Source organism: Lactuca virosa, chromosome 3 (genome assembly GCF_052849685.1).
Source record: "Lactuca virosa cultivar CGN04683 chromosome 3, Lactuca_virosa_CGN04683_v6, whole genome shotgun sequence".
NCBI lineage: Eukaryota > Viridiplantae > Streptophyta > Magnoliopsida > Asterales > Asteraceae > Lactuca > Lactuca virosa.
Window position 1 is genome coordinate 293,703,786 of NC_136428.1, and position 7,216 is coordinate 293,711,001.

The window sequence follows — 7,216 nt, forward strand, 5'->3', positions numbered from 1 at the left end:
ATACGACTCAATCTGCCATCCGGCGAAGCCCTTATTATATATGGCGATAAACTCAGCTCGAACATTCGTATCATTTCATGCATCAAGGCTCAGAGATATCTTCGAAAGGAGTGTCATGCATTCCTAGCCCATGTTGTTAACGAGAAACAGGAAGTTAAAGACCTCGAGAGCATCCCCGAAGTCTGCAACTTTCCTGATGTCTTCCCCGGAATCCCTCCCGAGCGCCAAGTCGAGTTCCGTATCGACTTAATTCCTGGAGCTACTCCTGTAGCTAAATCCCCATACCGTCTAGCGCCGACAGAAATGCAAGAGTTATCCAGCCAGCTCAATGAACTGCTCAACAAGGAATTCATCAGACCAAGTTCCTCACCTTGGGGAGCCCCGATTCTATTCTTGAAAAAGAAGGATGGATCCTTTCGGATGTGCATAGACTATCGTGAACTGAACAAGCTTACCATCAAAAACCGTTACCCCTTACCTAGAATCGACGACCTCCTCAGCAACTTCATGGAGCCAGCTACTTCTCCAAGATAGACCTAAGGTCAAGGTACCATCAATTGCGAGTCCATGAGGGTGATGTTCCTAAGACAACATTTCGGACTCGCTATGGATACTATGAGTTTGTAGTGATAACCTTTGGTCTAACCAACACACCCGCGTTATTCATGGATGTGATGAATCGTGTGTGCCGCCCTTTACTAGACAATTTCGTGATTGTATTCATTGATGATATACTTGTCTACTCTAGGAGTGAAGAAGATCATAAACAACACTTGAGGCTAGTGCTAGAAACTCTAAGGGCGGAGAAGTTATATGCAAAATTCTCAAAGTGTGAATTCTGGATCAGAAAAGTAACGTTCCTTGGTCATGTGGTTAGCAAAGAAGGTATACACGTGGACCCTTCCAAAATCAAGGCAATTGAGAACTAGTCAGCACCAAAGACACCCACGGAAATCCGTCAATTCTTGGGTCTCGCTGGCTGTTATCACAGATTTATCCAGAACTTCTCCAGGATTGCTAAACCATTAACCACCCTGACTCAGAAAGGTGTAACCTTTAGTTGGGGAGAAAAGCAAGACACTGCATTCCAAACATTAAAGCAGGCTTTATGCAGCGCACCTATCTTATCCCTGCCAGAAGGGACGGAGGACTTCATTGTCTACTGTGATGCATCTAATCAGGGCCTAGGCTGTGTGCTCATGCAACGAGGAAAGGTTATTGCCTATGCCTCGAGACAGCTGAAAGCACACGAAGTCAATTATACGACTCACGACCTGGAGTTGGGAGTAGTGGTCTTCGTATTAAAGATTTGGAGACATTACCTTTACGAAACCAAGTGTACTGTCTTCACCGACCATAAGAGCCTACAGCATATCTTCAATCAGAAGGAGTTGAACATGAGGCAATGACGATGGGTAGAGCTACTCAGTGATTATGAGTGCGAGATACGCTATCATCCCGGTAAGGCCAATGTGGTAGTGGATGCCCTCAGCCGGAAAGAGTATTCAGGTCGTAGAGTGAAGGCACTGACAATGACCATCCATTCCCATCTATCCGCTCAAATCAGAGAGGCTCAGCTGGAAGCCTTAAAACCAGAAAACATGTCAGATGAACCTTTGAGGGGAATGGAAAAGAACCTACAGATCAAAGGTGATGGAGTCTACTATTTCATGAACCGGATCTGGACCCCAAAATTCGGCGGGTATAGGGAGGTTGTCATGAACGAAACTCACAAGACTAGATACTCCATTCACCCAGGTTTGGATAAGATGTACCTGGATCTCAAACAACTCTATTGGTGGCCAAACATGAAAGCAGAGATCGCTACCTGCGTGGGCAAGTGCCTGACTTTTGCCAAGGTGAAGGTGGAATATCAAAAGCCCTCAGGTCTACTTCAGCAGCCAGAAATACCTGAGTGGAAGTGGGAAAGGATTGCGATGGATTTTATCACTAAGTTGACCAAATCTCCAAGTGGACACGACACCATCTAGGTAATTGTCGATCGATTGACTAAATCCGCCCACTTCCTGCCAATCAAAGAAAACTTCAAGATGGAGAGACTGACACGAATCTACATTCGAGAGATAGTCCACCTGCATGGTGTGCCTGTATCCATTATCTCCGATCGGGATAGCAGGTTTACCTCGAGATTTTGGCAGTCACTGCAGAAGGCTCTTGGAACTAAGCTGGATATGAGCACAGCTTACCATCCACAGACCGATGGGTAGAGTGAGAGGACCATTCAGAAATTGGAAGACATGTTGAGGGCGTGTGTCATTGATTTTGGCAAGTCATGGGACACCCATTTTCCCTTGGTTGAGTTCTCTTACAACAACATCTATCATACTAGCATCAAGGCTGCGCCGTTTGAAGCCCTCTTTGGTCGTAAGTGCAGTTCCCCTCTGTGCTGGGCTGAGGTGGGCGACATGCAGTTAGCTAAAAGTCAAGTCCCCGATAGCACTCTTATAGGCCCAGAAATCATCCGATAAACCACAGAGAAGATCGTACAAATAAGAGAACGACTAAAAGCTTTAAGAGATAGACAAAAGAGTTACACAGATAAGAGACAAAAACCCTTGGAATTTCAGGTTGGTGACCGCGTCCTGTTAAAGGTCTCACCCTGGAAGAGCATGATACGCTTTGGAAAGCGTGGAAAGCTAAATCCAAGATACATAGGACCATTTGACATCCTCGCTAGGATCGGTCCCGTACCATACAAACTTCGTCTACCCCAAGAGCTTAGAAATATTCATCCCGTCTTCCACGTGTCAAACCTTAAAAAGTGTCTATCCGACGAAACCCTTGTGATACCTCTTGATGAGATTGAGATCAACGAGAACCTTAATTTCGTGGAAGAACCAGTCGAAATCTTGGATCGGGAAGTCAAACAAACGAAACAAAGTCGCATACCGATAGTGAAGGTCCCCTGGAATGCCAAGCGGGGACCTGAACTCACTTGGAAGCGCGAAGATCAAATGAAACAGAAGTACCCGCATCTTTTTCCGAGTCCATGATTGTATCCTACGTTCGAATTTCGGGACGAAATCCCCTCTATCAGGGGGATGATGTGACAACCCGAAATCTTTATCTGTAAATCAAATTGAATCAATGAAAGTCAGAATTGTTTCTGCTATCGCTTTATTTTGTTCAGGGTCAGTTTGAGAGCCTTTAAGCCTAATATACTTAAGGGTTGAATAGTGAGAAGTGTTAGCTTGCGATTAGAGGAATGGAATCGAACTAGAAAACCCTTCAAAGGGTGTTCACGGCCGCTAACTAGGTTCACAGCCGTGAACCCATGTTGGGCCATGAACCCCTCCCCATATATATATATATATATATATATATATATATATATATATATATATATATATATATATATATATATATATATATATATATGTTTTCCTTCATTTTTCTTCATTTTCTTCCCTCCTTGGCCGAAAACTCCTCAAGAATCTCTCAAGACTCATCCAACAAAAGATCATTTTCACCTCACAAACGTAAGTAATCCATCCCTTTTCACTTGTTATTCATCTTCTCCATGTAGAATGCTTCATGTTCATCCCTTGATTCATCACTTTCTTCACCATCTTCATGACCTTCAAGTGTTCACGGTCGTAAACCCTTAATAAGGTCGTGAACCCTTTATAAATAGGTCGTGAACACATCTTGGGCCGTAAACCCTTCATGTGTTCATGGCCCGTGAACACATCTTGGGCCGTAAACCCATGGTGGTTTGGCCGTGAACTTTTTCTTGTCCCTCATTCTTGGTTCTAACACTACATTATAAGTGTTTCCTACACCCTAAGGGTGTTTCCTATGCTCGTTAGTGGTTTTAGACACTAATTGTAGGCTCGTACATGTTAATCTGTGCTTAATAGGACCGTACTGTGCTCGGGACTTCACTTAGCATACCAAACATCTTGTCCTTGTTATTCATCCAAGTCACTCATAATCAGGTGAGTTCATACCCCTATACATTTACAGTTTTAAAAACGTTTTCAGGGGGGAATACAAGCCAAACATCGTTGATCTTGTGAAATTATACTAAAGGATTACGATACACTTAGAATTGATACAACCTTATAAGTTTCCATACTTTTATAAAATATTTAGATATTTTCTCCCTTTTGTACTATGTTGGGCATAAGGGAAGTTTCCAACATAATCATAGAGTTTTCAGTGTAAAACATGAACAGAATACATTAACGAACATATAAACTATAATAGGTATAGTTTATGGAACAACTGTCTTATCAATGTACAAACATAGATTCAATGTGATCAAACATATAAGCTATATAGAGTATAGTTTATGAGACATATACCTAACTAGTTAAATTCAATTGATTCATTTTATTCTACACTTAAACGTTAGTATAGAATTTTATGAGTGAGGATTCTTCGCGTACTTACTTAAGTACTAACAAAGGTCTTGAGATTATAACCAGAGTCTCCTTGCGGGAGAACGTGAGTTTGTGTATAAATCTATACGGTATTGACAATCCCGCACCATAACTGTTAGCTACAGTTAAGCCGGCAGGCCTGGGTGACAAAGTCATTTCGATTCCGACACTTGAATAACGTCGTTCAGGAAATTCAATGGTATAGTATGGTTATAACAACTCATAAATTTGGTACTAAGAATATACGATTAATGTATGAATGGTAATAACTTCAATTAGTTTTATTATAAGTAATGGAACAACTATACATATTAGAGTTTTCAGAGCTTTTCGAACTACTATACATACTGGTGATAGTATACATACTGGTGATAGCCAGGGTTTTTCATGTAAAAGGGCATTTCCCATTCAAAATAGCAATGCACAATACATTCAATGGTAACCAAGTATATTAACTAATACATTATGGAGTTCAGTAACAATAACACACATGTTATAAAATATTGGATTTTCTTGGAAACATACAAATATTTTCATTGATTCATTTACAGATTTTCCTTACAAAACATGCTTATGAACTCACCAGCTTCATGCTGATACTTTTTCAAAACCGCTTGTATTCTCAGGAAATCAGTAGACAGGTACCTCACACAGTTTTTGAGAAGACGGAGCGTATAGAGTCACGTCTTTTACATTTTGTTATACTTTTGATGTATATAATTATGAAACAAACAGATGTAAATGTTTTACTTAATCAATGTAATGGTTGTGTTTACTTTGATTACGATGATGCAATTGTTGTGATACTATACATGACGTCCTCCACCCCCGAATGTTTCTGCCATTTCGGTTTGGGGTGTGACAGAGGTAACTCTATAACTCCTTTTTATGTTGATTATTTCATTTTGTAGGCTTAATGCTTTGGAAACAATATTGCATGTATAATTAGAGAAAACATAGATCCAAAGCATTTAGGGTTGTATGTGCACCATAGGATGTTGTAGTATACTAAAACCCATCAGTGGTATCAGAGCCTAGGGTTGTTTCCATTATCTGACTGATAGACTCGCCGAGTCCATTGGCTGACTCGCCGAGTCCATTGGCTGACTCGCCGAGTCCACTCAGAAACAGCCTAACTCGGCGAGTCCAGTTCATATACTCGCCGAGTTGGTGCTCCAGTGGGCAGTTTTTTGAGTTTTTTGGCCTGTTTTGGATTAGAATCATTACCACAAAATGTTTTAGTTCATAAAATTTGATTTTGTTGTTATGGTAATGATGATTCTCATCCAATTAATAGATAATTTTCAAAGTTTCAAGTCTTGTATTAGTTTATATGATTAGGCTAATTTCTTGAAATTTGTTTGATATGAATTATCTTGACTTATGAGTGTAATCTAGATCATAGACAAATTGTTTGATTTTTTTATTTAGAATATTTGATCTAAATGTTTTGATGAAATCCATAACTTGTCCTCAAGTTATGGAATGTTAAAAGTCTCATTTTTAAATGTCATCATAAAATGGTTTTAAGCCTTCCATAACGTGTCCTCAAGTTATGGAACTTGAAGAGTCTTTTACATAAATGTTTTTATGAACTCCATAACTTGTCCTCAAGTTATGGAATGTCAAGAGTCTTTTCATAAAACCTATATTAAACTCATAAGTTATGGATGCCAAAAGTTTTTGAATAGTTCAAAACTTGCCCTCAAGTTTTGGAATTTGTAAATGCAAAGTCTCACTTTGAAACATTTAGTTCCAAACCCTAGAATTTTAAAAGTGTAAAATTCAACCATTATACTATTATAATATTATAGGTTTAATATTTATATATATGTATAAGAGTAAAGTCAGTCTTACCGTTAGTCGGCCTCATTCACGAAGTCGGTCTATAAGGGGGTATAAGGTTATTGCCTTTAAAATGGCAGTTTAATGGGTGTCCACTCTCACCCACCGCTTCCTTGACTGGTGGAGGGTCGTTAGCCGAACGGGTTTGACAGGACATTTAAATTCTCATTAAAAGTATAATGAAATACTAAGGAACTAAACACTTATAAATTTTCAATCTTAGTTACTTAGGAAAATGTGAATTTGGTTCTAACCCATGAAATTGCACTTTGCACCTTGTTAAGTCGTTAGTGGTGCGCGTGTGGTTAACCGGCACACTAACCTGGGACTGACAGTGCGTGGCAAAGGGTAGCTTGATGTTAATCATAGATCAATGGAGCGTGTGTGGTTAACCGGCACATTGATTAGGTGGTTGTAACATTAAGTGTACCAAGCTAATTTGCATGGTTATTTTACACCTTGTTTGTGATCCTCGGCATCCAGTCACAAACTTGAAGGGAACAATCGAGATTTAAACGTGTCATTGAAAAAATTCAATGAATCTCAAAGGATCTAGGAGTTTCAATCCATTTAAAACTTAATAATCAATTTTGTTTTTCATGGTGGAAATTGGTAAATCGTCATTTACCTACCTTCAAATATTTTACAATTGGATTACGACATCCCTCTTCCGAATTGTAAAGTATTGTGTTGGGTCCTACCCTTAATATTTTATGTTGGGTGTTATATTAAGGAATAAAATCAACTAAACTTGAATTTCTCCCTCATAAATGTCTAAGTTCAGACAACTATGGTCTTCCCAAATCTTTTGGAATAAGCTTTCCTCTTGAAGATGATGCTCCACGGTTGGATCGTGGAAGTGGAAATCATACTTCATTTCCTCCACCTCCTCCAATAATTCTCCCTAGCCCACAAGTTCAAGGTCACTCAAAGCCCTATTGGCAGGAAGGAAAGTTTGTGTGTAC